A 23,890-nucleotide genomic window follows, 5' to 3' on the forward strand; every position below is an offset into this window, starting at 1 on the left:
ATAACTACATTTTGTTTATGATCCTCAGCTAAAGGAAACAAGACTGCATCAGCGTTGTCACTTAATTTTAAAGGGGACATATAATGAAAAACTCTCATTTTCAGTCATGGTGCACAAATATTTGAGTATCTGGAGGGCCGACCAACCCAAAACCTGAAATCAAACAACCCAGCCAGTTCTTTGTGGGCATCCTCAATCTGATGTAATTCAACAAGCCATTCAGATTTGGGTCCTCTTCCTATGTCACATGCAGGCTCATTAGAATATACTGCTCCTCATCTCCACCATGGATGTATTATAAGATATTTCCATTTCGGCACCCTTTATCATCATGAGTGGCCGCGTCAGCCTCGTCAAGCCAGGAAGGTAATCATATACAGGAAGGCCAAAGTACAGCCGCATACTTTACAAAATGGAAAAGATTTCAAAATAAATCACCCGGGTTTATGGTGATTTTGGATGTTTTGACTTCACAGAGAGAGAGAGAGAGAGAGAGAGAAGAGAGAGAATTGGCGGAAAAGAAAATAGTAAACTGAACCCCAAATTGTTCCTGATGGTCAGACAGCTCCTTGCATGGTAGCTCGCTGTCATCGGGGTGTGAATGGATCAATGACATTAACTGCTTTATTAATATTATCCTGCTGCTTCTGGTTGTTAAAAGTCCTAACTGAGCTAGATGTGATGGGCATTAGAAAACAGAACATTTAAGACCAAAGCCTGCTGTCACGATGTAAAAGAAATGTGAATTTTTTTGTAGCCAAAGTAAAATATAATGTGACTTTTATTTTGATATTTGTGTAATTGACATTGCTTAGGACAATCATGTTGTGCTTCTTTTTATGTCTTAAGGTGCTAAGCCAGAGTTTGTCAGGTTGAACTAGACACTGTTGTTGGCTGTGATATCAGAATTGTGTATGTACAGTATGTTTTATCTGATGCACTCTCAGGGCATCATGTAATTTCAGGCAGCTCTTCATCATTTCTATCTAAATAAAAGATGAAATATGTCAAACTGTATGTTGTGACTGTTGTGGATGTTTCTGTGTTCAAACTTTGATAAAAGAAACAAACTACAAACATACTTCAGATACTACAACATGTATCCTGGCTTAGTATTAATCACATTTTACCTGGTTGGTGATCCAAAATGGCTGCATTTTGCTGCCAACTCACACAGTATCTCCTTTCTGTGCAACATTTAGTTAATTAACTTTTATTCTGAAGAAATTGCACCTGAAACGGTTTTACTTCTGCTGATAAAGTGGTCAGGAGATGAAGACATTTTGTGCAACAGTAAAGTTGAAACTGTGCAGTGAATTTAAGGCTTAATTTGAGGCTCTGAAGTTTTTATTTAATAACAATATTTAATGTCAGTGTGAAGATAAAGAGCTTTTTGCAGTTTGCACACATTATGAGCAGCTTTTGTGCAGAATTCCTGAGTCCTCATAGTTCTGTAGAGATGATGCTTTTATTCTGAAGGATCTGTACAGGAAGTGGTGCTGTTGTTACATCAGTACCAAGTAGGATTGGCCCCATCTCCGTTATTAGAGACGTTGTGATGTTAAAGTGATGCTTTATCTTTAGGAGACATCGACAGCGATGGAGCTTCTTCCTCTTCTGTGTCTCTGCCTCCTGACTCGCTCTGGAATCACGTCTGATCAACTAAACAGTAAGAAAACGGATTATTACACTGAGTTATGTATTTGCAAATGTAATTTTTCATTTTATTTAAACGTCTGAAGCACCTGTAAACATGCAGAGGTCTGGAAACAGAATTGTAATCATGCTGCTCAGCTGCTGTCACATCAAAATGTTTCCTAATATCAGTCCTTCCAGAAAAAGTTTTTTTGTGATTATTGCGGGCAAAAATCCTTGATTATGCGGCACGTTTTTCTTAAAAAATGCGATGGAATATGCGGGATATTTATGTAATTTTATGCGATTAAATTGCGGGAACTTGCAAAAACTGCGGTGTGAAGAAAAAGAGAAAAACAAGTGATTTGATGACACATTTACGTCACTTCATAACGTTCCTATGGCAACAGGTGGAAATGGCTGCTTTTGTGTGAAGTAAACACAAAATTTTTCTTTTCATTTTTCTTCCTGCTAAAATAGATAGATATAGACTTAAAATAGACTTCTTTTGCAACGAAAATTCGGGGATTATGAAATCATGCAAGCGCCGCATATTTTGCGCGGAAATCTGCAATTTATACGGCGAAAGTGCAGCGTATTTGAAAAAATGCGGGCCCCGCATAAATATGCGGACTTTGGCTGATTATACATTGAATTATGGGATCGCATAATCGCGTTTTTCTGGAGGGACTGTAATATTTAGCACAGAGAAAAAATATTGATATTTTATTAACTTTAGCTGTAGCATCATTTCTGCTGCCTATATGTGTGTGTGGTCTCCATTTTGTGTTGAGGAGAAAGTGGGGCTTTGTTGTACATTTCCTAGAATCTGTCCATCCACTGCCAACTGTCTGAATCTTCTTTTTTTGATAAGCTAAAGTAGAAACCAAAATATGACAAGCAGTGATGGAAGAAGTATTCAGATCCTTTACTTAAGTAAAAGTACTATTACAACACTGGAAAATGTAGGCTTTAAAGTAGTAAAAGTATCTCAATGCAGAAAAATCTTCACATTTTAGAAACTGGAAACGATCCAAACAGTTGTGTGTTTATTATGGGATACTGCCCAATCTCCCCATGTTACTTCCTGCCAGCTCTCCACTTTCTGGTCTGAGGTTTGATGTGCATTTTAAAATATTGCATTTATATTAAAGTTTATTTAGATAGGGACAGATACAAAAAAAAACATAGATAAGCTTAAACAGTCATCTGATGTATGTATCATAGTGTTTTTAGCTGAAGCTAATTCATGACACATGTCCCTAGTAGGGCTTTTGGTTAAAAATAAAAATACAGATTAACATTATTAAAAATAAGAGAGAGATGAAATAAAATGGAATGAAATGAAAAAGGAAAGAAAGTATACAGAGAGAGCACAGTGTAAAAACAAAATATGAGAGTGTAGTGAATGTGACATACATAATTCACCTTATTTGTTAAGTGTGGTTCTACACACTGTTGATTATAAACGCAGCACTTTGTTCTTAGTATGGTTCTTCATACAGTGATAAACGTAATACATATACATGTAATTATGACTGTTCAGGGATCGCGGCCCCCTTTTTCCTGTGAGTTTGTTTTCCTGCAAAAAATGTAACAACACATGTATTCGTGTGCTCAAAGTGAGAAATTGTGTCTTGCAATTTACTGCAATTTCCACACTGGTGACCCCGACGTTAGTCTGCTGGACGGATCCAGAGACACGACACGATCATGACCGCCAACGCTGTCACCCTCAAACTCCCCAAATTCTGGGAATCAGTAGCGGAGATAGCGTGGGTGCTTGGGTGCAGCCGGCCCAGGGCCCCGTGCCAATTAGGGGCCCCTCAATCGCCGCCGATCTTGCGTCACTTGACGAGAATGGGGCCCTCGCCAAGTGACACATTGCAGATTATTAGCTGAAAGAAGCTAATTACTGCACATGATCTCACGTTGTGATAATCCTGCTCTTCTTATCAAACATATATACAATAGTGCCATGTCAATTATATAGTGTGGCACTGATTGAGGCGCACTTGGCCTGTTCAGCACCATCGCTGTCCATCAGCTGTCGCTGTCCGTGGTGCTGAAACATTTTTACTAATCATGCCGTTTGGTCTGTTTGAGTTCCTGCGCATGCCGTTCGGCCTTAAAAACGCAGCTCAATCTTTTCAACGCCTCATGGACTCTGTTTTGCGGGACATGCCTTTTTTTGTGTACTTGGATGACATCCTGGTAGCAAGCACGTCCAAATCTCAGCACCTGGCGCACCCTGTTTGAGCGGCTTATAGCCAACATGGGCTAATTGTCAACCCCGCCAAGTGCCATTTCGGTCTCTCCACCATTGACTTCCTGGGACACAGAGTCACTAAGGACGGCGCAGTCCCTCTAAGGTGGAGGCGGTCACACAGTTCATATTTTTAAAAAAAAAATAAATTTTTTATATTTAAATTTTTTTTTAATTTTTTAAAAAAAAAAAAAAAAAAAAAAAAAAAAAAAAAAAAAAAAAAAAAAAAAAAAAAAAAAATTATTTTTAAAAAAAAAAAAAAAAAAAAAAAAAAAAAAAAAACAACTCCCCCCCCCCCCTCCTTTTTTTAGAGCAGTGGGTAGACGGGGCCTGGCAGCCGTTAGCTTTCTTTAGCCATCAGTTGCCCCCCAGTGAGCGAAGACAGCACTTTCGACCGGGAGTTGCTGGGTCTCTACCTCGCCATCAGACACTTTCGTTTCCATGGTCGTATTTCATGTGGTTCGTATTATGGACTTGCAGCACGTTGCCGGTAAGAACAACCATGTGCGGACTGCCTGTCACGGGCTGTGGCAGGGGCAGTCCATCTTGGTTTGGATTACAACCACATGGCAACGGATCAGGCCACAGACCCGGACGCGTAACTCCTGAGGACCTCAACTACAGGGCTGCAGATTGAGGAGGTGGTTTTGGCGATGCCGCACCACACTCCTGTGTGAGTTTTTGATGCCATCCACTGTCTCTCCCACCCAGGTTCAAAGCCGTCACAGAGACTGGTTGCAGCAAAGTTTGTTTGGCACGGCCTCAAGAAGGACGTTAGGGACTGGGCTAACACCTCGGTTGAGTGCAGGGGCCAAAGTACACCGCCACACTAAAGCCCCGTTAGAGCTGTTCCTGGTTCCAGAGAGGCGTTTTGACCATGTAAACGTGGGTCTGGTCGGTCCCCTGCCCTCCTCTCATGGTTTCACATACCTGGCTCATCTCCAACGAGCCTAATATCTTCTCCAGCAGGAACACAAGCATGTAGTCCGCCATTGTTGTTGTTGTTGTTGTTATGAGACGTCGTCGCGGGATAAGAGGCTTCACCGTCCAAACGAAGACGCAAGGCCGGCATTTTTGAATTTTTTCACCCTGGGACCAGATTTTGTTTCAAAAGTGCATCTTCAGGCCGTATGCTCAGGACTCATTTGGATGATCGCCCAAAAGATGCAAAACAAGCTTTTCCGTGTGGATGGCCCCTCAATTCCAACCAACAGCTGAGACAATCAATGCTCTCAGCTGGCACTGCTCTCTCCTGCTCTATCTACACACCTGTCTCCACTGCAGCTGATTACAGGCCACGCCCACCTCCACAGGTTATAAACTCTGAAATATATCCTGAAAAACTAAAATGGGCAAATATGTGGCTGGAGGGCAGTGCAAAGGATTTTCTAAATACAATGTGCAAAAGAAGGCCAAAATAACAAGAAGTTTGTATGTTTATCACAAAAAAACTTCCATATGTCTGTCTTAACTTAATTACTCTGCATGTGAACATACTGATTAATACATGATTTTATATTTCAGGACCAACAGTCATCACAGTGAAAGGAGGGACTGATGCTGTGTTACCCTGTTCTCTCAGCACCAAGGAGAACATTGAGTTTAAACTCTTTGACTGGAGGAAAGTTGCTCAGAAAGATGATGGTCTGAAGGAGGTGTTTCGGTTTTCATTACAACAACGGTCGAGATGGTCAGAGTGAAGAGTTCAAAGGTCGAGTCTCTCATTTTCCAGAAGAAGTGAAACACGGCAACGCCTCCATAATCATCAGAAATACAAAGATATCTGACAGCGGAGAATACACCTGTGATTTTCCTCGTCTTCAGCCACCTCAAAAATTCAACATTAAGCTTGTTGTTTGTGAGTATTTTCATTATGTCTGCTATTTTTTTTTAAACATTTAAATATGTCTGCAAGATAATACAATTTATTTTGAAGTGTTTGTAAAAGGGCTAATATTTCACACGCACTAATGTTTTTGTTTTACCTTTTAGATCCTGTCTTAAAAGACAGAAGAAGGGAAAACATCCGAGGTGAGTTCTGATTTTAATAACGTTACTCTCTACTTCTCACATGTATGTGATCACAGGCTGTGCATAAGCCTAGGCGCATTTTACTAATTTGCTGTTAAAATAACAATGAAATGCTGTGCTATTGACTTTAGACCAGGTTTTTGTTGGTCACTGGTGCGATCACTTCCCTTATATTGCAATTGCTCTTCTATGACACCATCAAACGCTGGATTTGATCTCCCTGTGCTTTACGCTGAGTATTCACAGGCAGCTTCAATAACAGAAGAACGGAGCAGTTCAGTTCATTTTGAATTCAGTTGACTCAAATCAACTTTGTTGAATGTTAGCGGAGTTGCAGTTGAGAAAAGCTCCCTGTGAAACCCCCAAAGTCAAAGTCAAAGTCAAGTTTATTTCATCCATAAAAATGGAAATTACAGTGCTCACACCCGCCTAATACAATTCAATAAATACAATATAATACAATACAATACAAAATTTATAAAAATGTACGTTTAAAGTGCTTGTTGTGCTGTCTGATAGCCTGAGGTATAAAAGAAAGAGCATACCGCTTAGTTCGTGTCACGGGAGGCCTTAGCCTACCACTACGTTCTATAACCCTACCAGTCAGATTATCATGAAGAGGGTGACCCGGTTCCCTCAGTATTTTCTGTGTCATTTTTGCCAGACGGTCTTCATATACTTGATCCACTGTATTTAACTCTCCTACCATTTTTCCAGCCCTTTTAGTCACTCTATCAATCCTGGCCTTCTCGGTTATCCCAGCATTCCCCCCCCCCAACCCCCACACAGTAGCTCCAAACACTACATATAACTGACATAAAAAACATTCTCACCACATCTGTATTCACCTTAAAGGACTGCAACTTCCTCATACAGTATACCCGTGGACTTAATTTTTTCATCAGTAAGTCAACATGATCTGTCCATGTTAGCCTATCATTAAAAACAATGCCCAAATACTTGTATGTGTTCACTCTTTCTATTTCTGATCCTTTAATTTCCACTGCCTCAGTTGTCGTCTTATTTCTCCTGTAATCAATTACTAATTCTTTAGTTTTCTTAACATTGAGTTCTAGGAAATGAGTATCACAAAAATCAACAAAAGCTTTTATCTCGTTTTGATAGTGACTATAGTCATCATTTTCAATTAACCCAATGAGCTGTATCGCAGCAAATTTAACAACTTGACAGCTTGCCTGTTGTGGACGGTAGTCTGCAGTGTAAATGGTAAAAAGAAAGGGTGATTAAACAGTTCCCTGAGGTGAACCTGTGTTTGTCATGATCTTGTCTGACTTAATTCTTGAGTTTAGCTTAACAAATTGAGACCTGTTCTCTAAGAAATTTAGAATAAAAGAAATAAATACACCTGGAACCTTTATCATTAAAAGCTTATTTACAATGATGTGTGGTTGTATCGTATTGAATGCTGAGCTAAAATCATAATACAGAATTCTCACACACCGTCCCCCTGCATCCAGGTGAGCATAGACACTGTCCAATTTACAGACAATAGCATCCTCTGCCCCTCTCCCTTTCTGATAAGCAAATTGGCAGGGTCAAGATAATTTCTCTGCATGAGGCTTCAGACTATTTAACACAATTCTCTCACATACCTTCATAGCTATAGAGGTTAGCGCCACTGGTCTTAGATCATTCATACACTCAACAGTTTTCTTTTTAGGTACTGGTATAATGCAAGATTGTTTCCATAAATCCGGTAACACTTTATGAGAGAAACAATAATTAAAAATACTTGAAAAAATGCTTGCGAATTGAAAAGCACAGCCTTTTAATATCTGGATCCATCTGGACCTGCTGCTTTGGTAGCTTTCAGCCTCATAAACATACCATATACCTCCTGATTGTTTGTTTGCAGGCTATAGTTATCATCCTCTGTGCTGCCAATCATATCCTTGAGTCTTTGTCTTTCATCAGAAAAGTCTATTTTATCAAATCTATTATAGAAATGATTTAGATTATTAGCATATTCCCTTGTGCCATTTAACTGGGATCTATTTACCTTCCCTTTCCCTGCATATCCGCTCATTAACCGCATTCCTTCCCAGACTTTCTTCATATCATTTTCTTTAAAATAATTTTCTATTTCGCATTTATACCGATATTTCTCTTTGTTTATTTCCCTTTTAAGTTCTTTATGGATCTTTTTCAGTGTATTCTTGTCTCCCTTAGCAAAGGATTTCCTTTTGTCATTAATTAACCTTTTAATTTCAGCATTCATCCATGGTTTACAATTTGCATATACCTTAACCCTTTTTCCTGTACAAACATATCATTGCAAAATTGTATATACCCACAGACAGATTCAGTAAATTCATTTATATCCTTGGCACTATTTTCAAAAACTGCCCAGTCCGTATTTTCAAACGAATCTTTCAGTCTCTCCATCGCGTCTTTTGTCATCTTTTTCACCGTGATCAGTTCCTTTTTGTGCCTCTTTACAAGTGGGATATATTTGGGACAGAGCAAAATCAAATTATGGTCCGCCTTGCCCAAACTTGGCAAACTTCTGGACATATACGCATCCTTAACCTTAGTGTAACAATGGTCAAGGACCGTTCCCCCCCTTGTGTTACACTTGACATGTTGATAGTAGTGTGACCCACTTGTCTTCACGCAGCAATGGTTAAAATCCCCAGTTACCACAACAAACGCGTCTGGCGACGCAGACTCGATCCTATACACTGCCGCTTGTATCTCCTCGGCCGCCTCCTTAGACACATTTCTATGTGGCACATAAACTGCCATCACAACCACATGTGAAAATTCACGAGGGATATAATATGGGCGAACACTAACAGTCATTATCTCAGAGTTTGGGGTACAATTATGTGTCTTAATGGACATATTATTTGGGTGACAATATTCCTCATTTACATCCCACTAAACATTAGACGTCTGATGGACGTGCAGATCATGTCTAAATTGCGTCCGTCGGTCCAGACCAATTCTTGACGTCTACACGACGTGCAAACTAGGTCTGCTATTTGAACGTCTAACAATGACCCCATTTGGACGTCAATATGCAGTTCAACATTTGAACGTCAGACTAGGTAACTTTTTTGGACGTCATGTGGACATCTTAAACATGTGTGGGAAATTGACATTTATTAATGTAATATTGTTTATTTATGACAAATATCAACATTGTTGTCAACAACATGATTAATGAATATGAATATGATGATTTGTGATTAAACATTATTTGTTATACATTATTTATTTATTGAGTACATTATATTTTGTTATTTTACATATTCCTGTTTTCCCTCTACTGGTTTATTTTATTTTAAATAATTAATTAATAAATGTATTTATTTATTTATTTGGAAATGCAATTTAAATAATTGACATATAAATAACACCACTCTGGCTGAGGCCGCACGTTATCATGACCACACAAACGCCGAATCTGATTGGCGGGCAACACACCAAGCATTTGGCGCTGTTTGGGAAGGCGATTTCATGGCATAGATATATACGGTTTCATGGAAGCAAGCTTTTAAGCTGTAGGAAAATAAACTGAAACCGTATGCCACCTTCTGAAATGGTACTACAGTTATGCACAGAGCTAAGAAGCATTAAAAAAGATGTCTGAAATTAGTTTGAATTTGACGTAGAAAAGACTTCCACAATGACCACAGTTGGACTGCAATTAGCCCTTATACAGCGGTCCTTTCGACGTCAATAATGGATGTTCGGTAGACGTCGAAAAAAATTGGACGTGCAAAAACGACGTAGACAACACGTCGTTTGGACGTGTCTTTGCGCAGTGGGATACACCATAAGTCCACCGCCTCCTTTCTTCCCCGAATCCGCCGTTCTGTCTCCTCGAAGAGCTTTAAATCCATCCACCACCACTAGTTCATCAGTGTGATTTCTGTTGAGCCAAGTTTCGGTAAAGACAATCAAACTTATTGATCTATATTCGTGGAGGAACAGGGCATTGGCTTTCAGTTCGTCCATTTTGTTCCCAATCGACCCATGATCATAGACGGAATATAGGGCCGACATCTCCGTGATTTAAGTCTCTTTAAAACTCCGCCAGATTTACCTCTCTTCCGTCTTATTATCTCTTTCGGAAATTCTTGAATGCCATTGTTCCAGGCCAGCTCCAATCCCTTTTCAATTCAGCAAACGAGTAACAAACTCTCACGGCATAACACCCTCGATTGTCCAAAGACTGCAGGAGGTATGTGCAAAACAGCAACAACCAGCACTTCTTGACGTCCATCGCAGATAAAAAAAAGTCTTAAAATATAAAATAAATCTAAATAGCCGGGGGTAGCGTGGTCTGCCACAGGAGCAGCGACCGGTGTCCCCCCCCAGGACCTATACACATGCATTCATGGAGAGGAAGTGTCAGAGCAAAGGAGTAGCCCATGGACATGTACCCCAAGCAGTTGGGGGTCCGGTGCCTTGTTTAGGAGGAGAACTGGCTCCTCTCGAGATACCAGTCCACAGTCTGTACTTGGTCCATAACGGGGACTTGAACCAGCGACCCTCCTATGCCAAGTCCCCACAGACTGAGACTGTCTTCTTTTTCTCCAATCACATTTAGATGGTGAAAACCAAATTCTGTTCACTCAACAGGAAACTAAGTTCAGGTGTTTTTCTCAGTGTTGCCTCTCTGCCAAGATGATGAATGATATTTCACAAGCACTCTAACATATTTTTTTTTTTCTTTTAGTTAAAGGACCAGAGAAAACCTCAGGTGAGTCCTGATTTTGATGCCGTCACTGATCTCTACATCAACAAGTATATGATGTAACTCTTTACTGATCATTTTTCAGGTTACTTTATTTGTACCCGTAGGTACATTTGTTCTGCAGCAAGAGTAAGACATCCATCATGACACACAACTACGAAAACACACCAAAAACTGACACAAGTCCTCTACTACTACTACTACTACTACTACTACTCTAATCTAATACAAATAGAAATACTCTAGGTTCCACCAATTAGGACGAGAGAGAGAGAGAGAGAGAGAGAGAGAGAGAGAAAACAAATAAATAAATAAAAATAAATCAAATAAATAATCTCTCAAATAAAGTCAAGATAAAAGCAGGTTTACAATCCAATTAAAATGCTTCTATCATATTTGTGCAAATATCACTACCTCTTGTTCAGCTCAGTGATAGCAGCAGGAACAAAGCTTTGTTCTGCACCGTGGGATTAAAACCCTCTGTCTGTAGGGAAGAAGCTTAAAATCCCTGTACAAAGGGGGGGGGGGGAGTCATCATTTAAGATAGATGGAGCTATCTTCTGTAACTGTCTGGTGTACAGGGATGCTTGGTTAAGTTGTGGCTCCCCAATCAGCTGACTGGACCATTTCACTATCTGGTTTAAGGATTCCTCTCACCAAACCATGACACCAAGGAACATGACAAGACTGATGGTGTGTCTCCATTGTCAGCGTCTTTTTCCCGCTTCCCATTCATTTCTATGGGAGCGCCGTGCAATGCATTCTGGTCGAGTCACCCCCTCTTCATTTGCATAAAGTTGGTTGGATTCAACTTTATTTTTTTTAAACAATGAGGAGTGGCCGGCTCGGCTCGCCGCCTCTCCAAAGCTGACAAAAATCATTTAAGCTGACCTTTGTCTATCTGAAATGAAGCCCATTTCTCGCTTAAAATGTTTTCAGAAACACGTTTCGGTAAAGTATGAGATCGTATTCCAAACGAGCCGCCAATATGGTTGGTTTTGAAATTCGGGAGCAGTCAGCCCCATGTGAAGTGTTCGTCCAATCAGCTGCAGCCATTGCGGTTGTAGGAGGGTGTAGACTGGTTTCTTTGCTTGTCAGAGGTCAGTGAAGAGAAACTGGTGGCAAGCTCACTAGTGAGCAATGCTGGGAAGTGAGGTGATCCCATCTGTTAAAACAACGCCTTTATGGACACTAGGCCTGCACGATAAATCGTTATAAAATCACAATGTCGATTCACCCCTGTTCACAATTTAATTTTTAAATGACTTTGATTTATTTATTTTTTTTATTATTTTATGGGCATTTTTGGCCTTTATTTTGATAATCATCAAATCAGTCTGTTTTTTATACTGTACTTAAATTGGCAATTGACAAACTGACATTTCTCTAGAGACTGAAGCTGTAGCTGCAGCATGTTGATTGACATGTTTTAATTATGTAAAGACATGTTCAAGGAGTTCAGATAGAGCCTGTATCAGGGCCATATTTAGTCCTTGGGCCAAGACCCAAAATTTCACGTATTGGTACCATCTAGGTGGGCAAATTCTAGTTGCGATTTTTTACATCCTATGCACCCCTAGATAATGTTTTGACATGATAACCCTTGCCAACTGGCAGCTTAGTAGTGGTTATGACTGTTTGAAGTGACTGACCCCTGTCAGTGAAAGAAATAGTAAAAGTACCTTCCATGGAAATAATCTGGTTCATCCATTTGATAATTTATCAAGTGAATTTATTATTCATCATGAATAAAGTAGGTTCTAAATTAATGAAATAATGAGATAAAGGCAATAATTCCAAAAAACATGGCTAGTACATGGCTAGTATTAGCGTCAAACCGCAATACCACAATATCATGAAAGAGCATTGAGACGATGATTGATGAGCCAGTCAAAGATTAGAAAAACCACAATGTTTAATGTATGGTGAAAACAACGGTCATTACAAAATCATCACAAAATTTCAATAAAGTACTAGTCATCATCATCTTCGGTATCAGACTCTGACAGCTGTGGAGCGGGCTCCTCCTCACAAGGTTGATTAGTACAGGTTTGCAGCTTGCACAGGTTGGTGCAGCTCAGGCTGTTGGCGAGGCACGTGCAATCAGGTAGCTTGCATGACCTGGTGCACTTGCAGGATAATAGCTGCAGGACGGCATCAGGTGCTGGGGTGCCTCGCATCCACTGGATTGTCAGCTGCCCGTCTTCATCTGTGTTCCACCCATGCTCCTCGGGACTCGGCACAGCCGGCATGGTTTGCAGAGACCTGAGCCTCCAGATAACAGCCTGGTAGTTGGCTCGGATGGCGTGCATGAGGAGGCAATCTTTGCATGGAGGAAGCTGGCTGGATTCAACCTTTCCTCACCTGACACAGAATAGTTGGTAGCGAAGAGTGTTGACCTCTGCAGTGCTGGTTGATGGCACATACATCTTAAAGGTGGTTGCCTGCAGCTTCTCGAACAGCTCATCAGACACAGCCCATAACCGACCGAGCTCCAGGAAGGCTTCTCGGCAATCTTCCTGTGATTTCATCTGTTTCAGGGCACCCACTTTGCCACGTCCCGCAAATGCACTGACAGTGTCGCAGCCATTGAAGGCATGCATGCCGAGCAGGGCATATGCGGAACTGCTGCCGAGAGACAGGCGCAATTTGGATTTGTCAATGTACCTCATTCTGTTCTGGGTGCCGCTCTTCTGGAACAGTGGCCATGGGATATCTCTGCTGAAGGCCACACCCAGAACCAGAACATCTGTATGATCACCGCGCTGTAGCCTGACTCTGCTGCATGAAGAGCATGCAAAAGCATGCACGTATCCGCTTCCTCCTGTGATGATTTCAGCTCTGTTGCCTCTTCGCAGTGCTCTTTATCCAGCTTGAAGCAGTCTTCGCCACATGTGAGGTACAGAGTCTTGTCTTGGAGCTTCTCTCTGTGTTTGGACTCTTTCCATTCTTCAACCAAGTGGGCGATCAGGCGTGTCTTGTTGGTAGCACTGGAGAGCAGTCTCCTCCACTGCTGGATCTTGTGGCCTGACACAATGTTCTTGAACTGAATTCCTGTGTCTGTGCCTCTCTTAACCCTCTCAGCATTTTTGATCTATGCTGTCTTCTGGTAGCGGTCTCCTCAATGGTCTGGTCGACTGGTATACTCCCGAAGGGGTTTTTGCAGCCAATCTGGACAGAGAAGCTTCCTCATGAGAAGTGCTCATGGACATCTGGGTGGTCAACAGGCAGTTGCTTCATCATGGCATAGTAGTAGGGCAGGAAGTGGGCGTAGTTGAGCTTGTCATAAGCGAAGCACCAGGGAATCATTTCTCGGATGCATGCAAGATGCAGCATCCAGTTGCCTTCTCTGGTAGCGCGAATCAATCCAAGCATGATCTCTGTTATGTCAATGTAGGACATCCAGAAGGATGAAAGGTTATGCTGGTTTTGCAGAGATTCGAGGTAGACTTGGAACAGTTGCATGGTGCAGGCACATGCTGCATTATCAAGAAGCTTGGTGAATGCCTCCTGCCTGATATCGTCGCTGAAGCTGGCAATGCTCTCCAGGGCTTGCTCCAGCTGAGGGAGCTGTGTCGGGTGTTTGACCTCTAGCCATGGTAGGAAGCCTCTCCAGGCAAGGCGCAAGTGCTTCGTAGACTATCTTGTGCAGCTGGACGGCTCTGTTATACTTTCTGCCCTCCATTACACCTGAGACTGAATAGCAATGAAGGTTGTGACCAATATAAACACAGATTTTGGAATATAATGGAGTTTCTGGGCATATGTGTTAATATTTTCCTGAAATTCAATGTTTCTTCTTTTCTTGTGTTACAAAGCTGAAACCTAATACATTCCACATGAGCCTGATAACAAAACTAATTCAAATATATTATCCAAAAATTAAGAACAAATCGTCTGTACATTTTATGACTTTCCAATAGTAGACAGCATAGAGTCGACAATACATGTGTTATTTTTCTTTTCTTTTATATTTTTCACATCTCAAAACAATGTTCAATTCAAAGATATCGACTTTATTATGCCTATTAATATGTAAAATATATTTTAGTTTGCTTGGGATTAATATTAGATCACTGTTATTACGGTACTGGACGTTTTGTGTATTTTTCAAAAATAATTCTAATACATAAAAGTAGGAAAATGACTAATTCTAAAAAAAAGTATAAAAAGCCGGGCCTGTGGAAAGGTTATCATATTATAATTAACTTATATTAACCCCATAAACAATTTAGTATAGGTATGGTTTTGCCCACCCAGATGGTACCAATATCTGGTCTGGCCCATGGACTAATTTAGTTCAATGTGTTATATGTCACTATTTTTGGCCTACTGTACTTAAATGGCCAGTATGTATCTTTTTTTTTTTTTTTTTTTAACTTTTTTTTTTTTGTCTATAAAAAAAATTTTTTTTAAAAAAAATGACTCAGTAAAAACCACGATAAAACAGCATAATGATTAACAATATAAGATTTATGGAGACTTTTTAACTGACTTTGACAAAGACAGCTTAATACACAGTGGCTTGCAAAGTTCAATTTTGTTTTTAATGATGGTCCCAAAGTATTTATAGCATTCCACGTACTCAATGGTCTGACCGTTGAAGTGTCTTCTTTCATGTGATTTTTTTTCCTTCTAAAATCAATGAGCATATCTTTAGTTTTAGATATGTTAACCTGGAGGTAAGACTCCTCACACCAGCACACAGATTCATTAATGAGTGGACCGAGGCTGGTCTCGTTGTCACGATGCAGACTAACAACAACAGAGTCATCTGCATACTTGATTATGGTTCTGTTGTCATATTTGCTCTGACAAATATCTGTGAAAAGAATGAATAACAAAGTTGACAACACACACCCTTGTGGGGAACCTGTGGAGGAACACTTTGGGTCAGACAAAATACCTTTGACCCTAATCTCGTTTTGCCAGACCTTCCTCCACAACGCTGCGGAGGAGGGTCTGGCTAGTCCACACAGCATTACGGGATAAGAGAAAAACAACCTCTGGTTTATTGGCATTTCTTTAAACCAATCACAACCGTCTTGGGCGGCGCTGAGCGTAGCACGGAGCCCCGGTGCTGCTGCAAAATAGCCTCTGGAAGGAACATGTTTTGGTGGAACATGTGTACGTTCAAAAGTTGTTTTACTCAGACAACAGAAAACTCAGATTTACCCTGCAGAGATCTGAGGAGCAGTTAACCTTAGTCCTCATAAATCCACCGGAGTTTAGAATTCCAACACAAAGGAAGCATTAGGTAACGGATATCTGGTCGGAAAACAAAGGACAGCCCTCTGTGAGGCCTGTATGCAAACTGCCTCAAGATCTCAGACCTGACCTGTTTCTCAAAAATAATTATTACAATGGAGGTCAGAGCAGTGATTCCCACAGGTTGAGAATGTAGTTGTGGTGGTGGGTGGCACGGGATGTGACTGCTGGGTTCATCAATAAACTTGTCAAACAAAGAAACAAAAAAATGACAACATGACAAGATGATTTAGAAAAAAATAACATGTTTACATATTAAACAAACCAGATAGAAGATGATACCAGGGCTCCAGACTAACTTTTTTCATTAGGAGCACAGTGGCCCCCAACCCCCAAATTTTAGGGGCGCAACCAGAAGATTTAGGGGAACACACCGTAAATCAACATGCTAACCAAATATTCACATTTCTAATCATTTCCACTGTATTACTAATAAATACTTTGATAATAGATGCAGAAATTACAATGTCCTGTTTCAATTTCAGTGTCACATTTGAAGATGCAACATAGAAGGTTAACCAACAGCACCATCGTTTAAAAAAAAAAGAAATATGTTTTTTTTTGTATATATATATATATAATGTCTATTGTCTCACAATAGAATTATGCTCAAACATTTTCCCAAAACAAAATATAGATTCTTTTGTTGTTTAATTCGCTAGAAGAGATAATTGTGTTGAGAGACCTGAAACTGTATGTCAATATGAGCGTTCTTAAATATGAATCTCTATATATATATTCTTTAAAGCTTTTTATAAATGAGTTCAACGTATATTTAGCTTCAAGAGTTGGAGCTTCAAGAGACTCCTGCTGCATAAGTCCAAACTGTATCTCTCTGTTCCTATTGAGCCCCAATAACTGCAGAGCTGACCCCACCCCCCAACCAACAGACACTCAGCTTACGTCTGAAATCACATATTCTGCACCACAGACTCAGCATGTAAACTATCATTTTAGTGTAATTTTCAACGTCGTAACCAAGGTAACCCCTGGCGACCTCTGCTCTAGCGGCATCGCCAGATAACGCTTAAATAACTGAAAAAGGGTAAATAACTAGACCAACAGTCATTTCAATCAGGAGAGACTTCCTTTGCAATTATGAACATATTTATTGTACAGACAAACATGTAAATATAACAAGTCTCTGGAGATTGGACTCCATCGAAACCAAATGTCATAAAGGGTTAAGGAAACCCAAACATATCCCCCGATGGAGTCCAGACACTGGTGGTGGTGATGAAGGAGCAGAGGAACCATGACAACCAAGCGCAGACGACACCCGAGTCCGAGGGTGTGACCACCGGTGGTAGAAGGGGAGGAGGCGGGACGCACTCGATTTCCTGAAACGACAACTGCCAACCGCGGAAGAGAGAGCAGATTTTAAAGCAGGATGTCCTGCTGTGATAGGCTCGTGACAAATGGCCGACTCTGATTGGTTTACTAACAACGACACAGCTGGAACTGATTACTACTGACAAGTGACGTACCATGAAACAGCTGATCGTTATGAGTGATGGAAAAGATATATGAAGTCTTCCTTTTAGAATTTACGCTGAGCATCATTTAAATATGTAGAAATGTAATTTAGAGCATTATTGATTGGTTTCTGTCAGTTTGTCTGGGAATGTTGTCGTTACTACCGCATTGCATTGTGGGATACTTATGCAGGCGTAGTGTCCAGTGTTTGCATCATACTGTAATATTTCACCAAGCAGGAGGAAACTGTCCAGAAGATCAGAGCTAACATCTCTGTTTCTGGTCACATTCATCCTACGGCTGGTTTTATCTGCAAAGAGTTTTAGAGTTCAGGTTTCAGGAGAATGCACCTTCAGTTGTTCTCTTTGTGTAGACTGTGATGTTCAATCTGCTGTATATGATCTGTGTTCCATTCTGAGTCTTACATTAACTTTCTATCTTCTGTTTCAGGGTCTCCCAATGTTGGATTGTTGGATGTTGCATTGATTGTTTCATTTATTGGATTAATTGGAACGATTGTTGCTGCAGCAGTTTTTGTTGTTGTTGTTATTCTTGAAATTAGGCAACCCAATTATAAAAAAGGTAAGTTTAATAAAATATTGTATCAACATATTCATGATGAGCAGACAACACATTATTTATATATGTATGTCATGTTTAGAGTCTTTGAGGTTGTATTATCTTCAGTCATTAATCATTGTGTTGGTATTTACACCAGAGTAGGATCAAGTCAGTTAGGTTTTACTTCTTAACTTGTTTTCCTTACTGCAGGATCACAAGACCCAGGAAACCCACCTAGATAAGGAAAAAGTACATTTTTATTGTAAATACTCTATTAGGTATTGTTTTAAGTTTAGTCTTGTAATGTCTGTCCTGTAATCAGTTATAATCAGGAAACCAGATACATATGACCTCACTATGTAATCCCACTGTGGGATCCAGATCATTTACAGGTCCCACACACTTTCCCTTTGCTTTCTAGTTCTGTAAGTTTAGTAACATTCACTATCAATCATGTATCAAGATGGATGTTTATGTTGTCATTTAGTGCATCATGTTTTAAGTACAAATTAGGCCCAGCACACTTAGAGAGGAGACTCTTCTCTCTGTGTAAGAGAGACAGGTCAAAGCTGAGATAGGCATATTAGGATATGTATACAACTATAAAAACTAAATAGTGTCTGGCTCTCTTTCAAGGTAATATGATCAATGGCAATTTTATTTATAAAGCACCTTTCATTTTACGTAAACTCAAAGTGTTTTACATTAAAAACAAAAGAATAATGTAGTAATGTAGTAGTAAATAAGAATACAGTACAAGCAACACACACACACACACCAAAAGATTGAGAGAATATTAAATTATTAAAGTTTTGAGTTTGTTTTCTAATTCAGGCAACAGCTTGAAAAGCTCAACCAGATGACCGTAAAGGCCTGATGACAAAGATCACAGGTATTGCAACATGTATAGTCTCTTCCACTTTATTAAATAATTGCAACATTTAAACTGATTTTTATGTATTACTGTATGACAGATCAATTATGTTCCTGTCCACTGACATGGTTTTAAAGATATTGTTATCCAATTTTTGCTCTCCAAATGTTTTAAAATGCACATATTTAGATCAGGGAAATCCTTTTTCTTTGTTTTCCAATACGCTTAATCTTTGGACCTCTGTATTTCTTTAACCCTGCGTACGCCCATGCAGTAGGAGATTGAATTTAAAAATATAATCATTTCAAAGCCATTTTTACATGGAAGAAACAGGATTGAAGTGTGTGTGTGTGTGTGTGTGTGTTAATGTGTCCTACTAACACCGCCCAAAATGCCGTATAAAAAGGTAGTCCTATGAAAATGACAGTCAGTTGTTTATATGAGGTGACTTTGCCTGAAGTCCGTTGATGAGTCCAGGACAGCTGGTTGACTTGTAAACATGTGATTGTTTCAGATAAATCTGCATGGAGGGAACTTCTCCAATCTCCGTGTCTTCGTGGACTCCTCGTCTGACAATTTCTTCTGTACTGAGACCGCTGTGAGGTCTCACACACTCAGCAAGGAAATTACTGGAATTATTTAGATAAAGACAGTCAATATAGAATCTGTGTTTTTTTTTTAAATAACTACATTTTGTTTATGATCCTAAAGGAAACAAGACTGCGTCAGCATTGTCACTTAATTTTAAAGGGGACATATAATGAAAAACTCTCATTTTCAGTCATGGTGCACAAACATTTGAGTATCTGGAGGGCCGACCAACCCAAAACCTGAAATCAAACAACCCAGCCAGTTCTTTGTGGGCATCCTCAATCTGATGTAATTCAACAAGCCATTCAGATTCAGCTCCTCTTCCTATGTCACATGCAGGCTGATTAGAATATACTGTTCCTCATCTCCACCATGGATGTATTATAAGATATTTCCATTTCGGCACCCTTTATCATCATGAGTGGCCGCGTCAGCCTCGTCAAGCCAGGAAGGTAATCATATACAGGAAGGTAATGATATACAGGAAGGTAATCATATACAGGAAGGTAATCATATACAGGAAGGTAATGATATACAGGAAGGTAATCATATACAGGAAGGCCACAGCACAGCCGCATACTTTACAAAATGGAACAGATTTCAAAATAAAACACCCAGGTTTATGGTGATTTTGGATGTTTTGACTTCACACACACACACACAGAGAGAGAGAGAAAAAAAAAAAAAAAAGAGAAAAGAGAGAGAGAAGTACGGAAAAGAAAATATTAAAGTAAGTAATAGTGTTTTCTGAACATTAAAACATGTAAACATGTTCTCATACAAATTGAAAATACAAGTATGAACCTGAAAATGAGTATAATATGTCTCCTTTAAAAGAAAATGTTGATATACCTGCTGTCAGGGTCGGTGGTTTGATCCCCGGCTCTTCTTGTCCACTCATCCAAGTGTCCTTGAGCAAGACACTGAACCCCAAATTACTCCTGATGGTCAGACAGCTCCTTGTATGGTAGCTCACTGTCATTGGGGTGTGAATGGATGAATGACATTAACTGCTTTATTAATATTATCCTGCTGCTTGTGGTTGTTAAAAGTCCTAACTGAGCTAGATGTGATGGGCATTAGAAAACAGAACTTTTAAGAACAAAGCCTGCTGTCGCGCTGTAAAAGAAATGTGAATTTTTTTGTAGCCAAAGTAAAATATAATTTATTTTGATATTTGTGTCATTGACATTGCTTAGGACAATCATGTTCTGCTTCTTTTTATGTCTTAAGGTGCTAAGTCAAGAGTTTGTCAGGTTGAACTAGACACTGTTGTTGGCTGTGATATCAGAATTGTGTATGTACAGTATGTTTTATCTGATGCACTCTCAGGGCATCCTGTAATTTCAGGCAGCTCTTCATCATTTCTATCTAAATAAAAGATGAAATATGTCAAACTGTATGTTGTGACTGTTGTGGATGTTTCTGTGTTCAAACTTTGAAAAAAAAAAAAAAAACTACAAACATACTTCTGATACTACAAAATGTATCCTGGCTGCTCGACAGGTTTCAGTTCCATTCTGATAACTAGAATGACTTTTGGGAAACTCTCAATCACTCCACCTATATAAATATAAATATGAATATATATTTACTCAAGCAGCTGGAAGTTAACGTGAATCTGCGAGAATCCGTGCAAGAACATGACTTAATAATACAGATGGATTGTAACACTTTCAGATAAAGTTTTTCCATCATCTTTACTTTTTTCCTAAAAAACTAATGTATGGCGTTATATTAGTATTTGGCACTAATATAACGCCATACTAATGTTAATATGTGTATACCCAACGTTCACTTAAAAAAGTGGTATTTACACATCCTTTAAGTCTGACTATATGCTAATGATTCTTTAAAAGCAATAACTGTCTTATGTCAGATTCAGCTGCAGGAGTTTGTCATCAATACAAATACTTCTACCTGAGAAGATCTCATGGTAGAAGTACACATAATACTCTTAGGACTACAGAAGATGGGTGTAACGGTACAGTTTGCAGGAACGGGAGCGAGCAGATATATTGACTAAGAACACTCTGTGTTCCGCTGCTGCTGGTACCTTCCCATGTGTTTAACCCTTTTGCTATTCTGGATCCACCGAAGAACATTTCCAGGATAACTGCCTCACATCCACCGTGTGGAGGTGTGTGGGATTGCTGTGGACGCAATACACAGAGATACACTGGTAAGATCTAATGAGGTTTAACTATGTATCAGCTCATTTAAATAGCTCATGTTACTGTAGTGTGTCAACACTACGGGGTGCAAATGTTCCACCAAAACAAGTTCCAACCCAGAGTTTTTTTCTCCTATCCCTATTACTTCATAATCAAATTATCAGAAAGTATTAATCACATTTTACCTGGTTGGTGATCCAAAACGACTGCATTTTGCTGCCAACTCACACAGTATCTCCTTTCTGTGGAAGTTAATTAACTTTTATTCTGAAGAAATTGCACATGAAACGGTTTTACTTCTGCTGATAAAGTGGTCAGGAGATGAAGACATTTGTGCAACAGTAAAGTTGAAACTGTGCAGTGAATTTAAGAGTTAATTTGAGGCTCTGAGGTTTTTATTTAATAACAATATTTTAATATTAGTTTGAATATAAAGAGCTTTTTGCAGTTTGCACACATTATGAGCAGCTTTTGTGCAGAATTCCTGAGTCGTCTTGGTTCTGTGAGGATGACGCTTTTATTCTGAAGGATTTGTGCAGGAAGTGGTGCTGTTACATCAGTACCAAGTAGGATTGGCTCCATCTCCGTTATTAGAGACGTTGTGATGTTAAAGTGGTGCTTTATCTTTAGGAGACATCGACAGCGATGGAGCTTCTTCCTCTTCTGTGTCTCTGCCTCCTGACTCGCTCTGGAATCACGTCTGATCAACTAAACAGTAAGAAAACTGATTATTACACTGAGTTATGTATTTGCAAATGTAATTTTTCATTTTATTTAAACGTCTGAAGCAACTGTAAACATGCAGAGGTCTGGAAACAGAATTTTAATCATGCTGCTCAGCTTCTGTCACATCAAAATGTTTCCTAATATCAGTCCTTCCAGAAAAATGCTTTTCCAGTTTTTTGATTGTTGCGGCCAAAAATCCTTGATTATGCGGCACGTTTCCTTAAAAAATGCGATGGAGTATGCTGGATATTTATGCAATTTTATGCGATGAAATTGCGCGAACTTGCAAAAACTGCGGTGTGAAGAAAAAGAGAAAAACAAGTGATTTGATGACACATTTATGTCACGTCATAACGGTCCCATGGCAACAGGGGAAAATGGCTGTTTTTGTGTGAAGTAATCACAACATTTTTCTTTTCATTTTTCAAGATATATGTGACTTTTTTTGCAACGAAAATTATTATGAAATCATGCAACCCCCGCATATTTTGCGCGGAAATCGGCAATTTATGCGGCGAAAGTGCAGCGTGTTTGAAAAAAATGCGGGCCCCGCATAAATATGCGGACTTTGGCTGATTATGCATTGAATTATGCGATCGCATAATCGCGTTTTTCTGGAAGGACTGTAATATTTAGCACAGATAAAAAATATTGATAATTTTATTAACTTTAGCTGTAGCATAATTTCTGCTGCCTATATGTGGGTGTGGTCTCCATTTTGTCGTGAGGAGAAAGTGGGGCTTTGTTGTACATTTCCTAGAATCTGTCCATCTACTGCCAACTGTCTGTAGCTTCTTTTTATGACAAGCAGTGATGGAAGAAGTATTCAGATCCTTTACTTAAGTAAAAGTACTATTACAACACTGGAAAATGTAGGCTTTAAAGTAGTAAAAGTATCTCAATGCAGAAAAATCCTCACATTTTAGAAACTGGAAAGGATCAAAACAGTTGTGTGTTTATTATGGGATACTGCCCAATCTCCCCATGTTACTTCCTGCCAGCTCTCCACTTTCTGGTCTGAGGTTTGATGTGCATTTTAAAATATTACATTTATATTAAAGTTTATTTAGATAGGGACAAAAAACATAGATAAGCTTAAACAGTCATCTGATGTATGTATCATAGTGTTTTTAGCTGAAGCTAATTCATGACACGTGTCCCTAGTAGGGCTTTTGGTTAAAAATAAAAATACAGATTAACATTATTAAAAATAAGAGAGAGATGAAATAAAATGGAATGAAATGAAAAAGGAAAGAAAGTATACAGAGAGAGCACAGTGTAAAAACTAAATATGAGAGTGTAGTGAATGTGACATACATAATTCACCTTATTTTTTTTTTTTATTTTTTTTTATTTTTTTTTTTTATTTAATACATAGAACAAATTAAGAATTACAAAGACAAAACAAGCTTCAAACACCCCCACCCACCCCTACCACCCTCCCATCACACCACAATCACCACCACATTCAACTCCACATTCGTAGTGTTTTAAAAAAAAAAAAAAAAAAAAAAAAAAAATAAAAAAAAACAAAAAGCAAAAAAAATAAAGAAACAACAAAA

At 39.2% G+C, this 23,890-nt stretch overlaps 1 protein-coding gene and 2 long non-coding RNA genes across 4 annotated transcripts in view; all 3 read left to right on the forward strand.

Moving 5' to 3' along the window:
- LOC120557677 (V-set domain containing T-cell activation inhibitor 1-like) overlaps positions 1-23,890 on the forward strand; it is a 59,159-nt gene that overhangs the window by 15,343 nt on the left and 19,926 nt on the right. The window lies entirely within an intron of this gene.
- Positions 5,576-18,201, forward strand: LOC120557698. The gene is made up of 5 exons (XR_005639005.1): positions 5,576-5,759; positions 5,894-5,932; positions 10,641-10,664; positions 17,853-17,984; positions 18,174-18,201. It is a non-coding gene; the product is annotated as an uncharacterized LOC120557698 (long non-coding RNA).
- Positions 18,796-20,074, forward strand: LOC120557697. Its single transcript, XR_005639004.1, has 3 exons — positions 18,796-18,855; positions 19,352-19,880; positions 19,971-20,074. It is a non-coding gene; the product is annotated as an uncharacterized LOC120557697 (long non-coding RNA).

The sequence above is a fragment of the Perca fluviatilis genome, chromosome 4, assembly GCF_010015445.1.
Source record: "Perca fluviatilis chromosome 4, GENO_Pfluv_1.0, whole genome shotgun sequence".
Taxonomy (NCBI): Eukaryota; Metazoa; Chordata; class Actinopteri; order Perciformes; family Percidae; genus Perca; species Perca fluviatilis.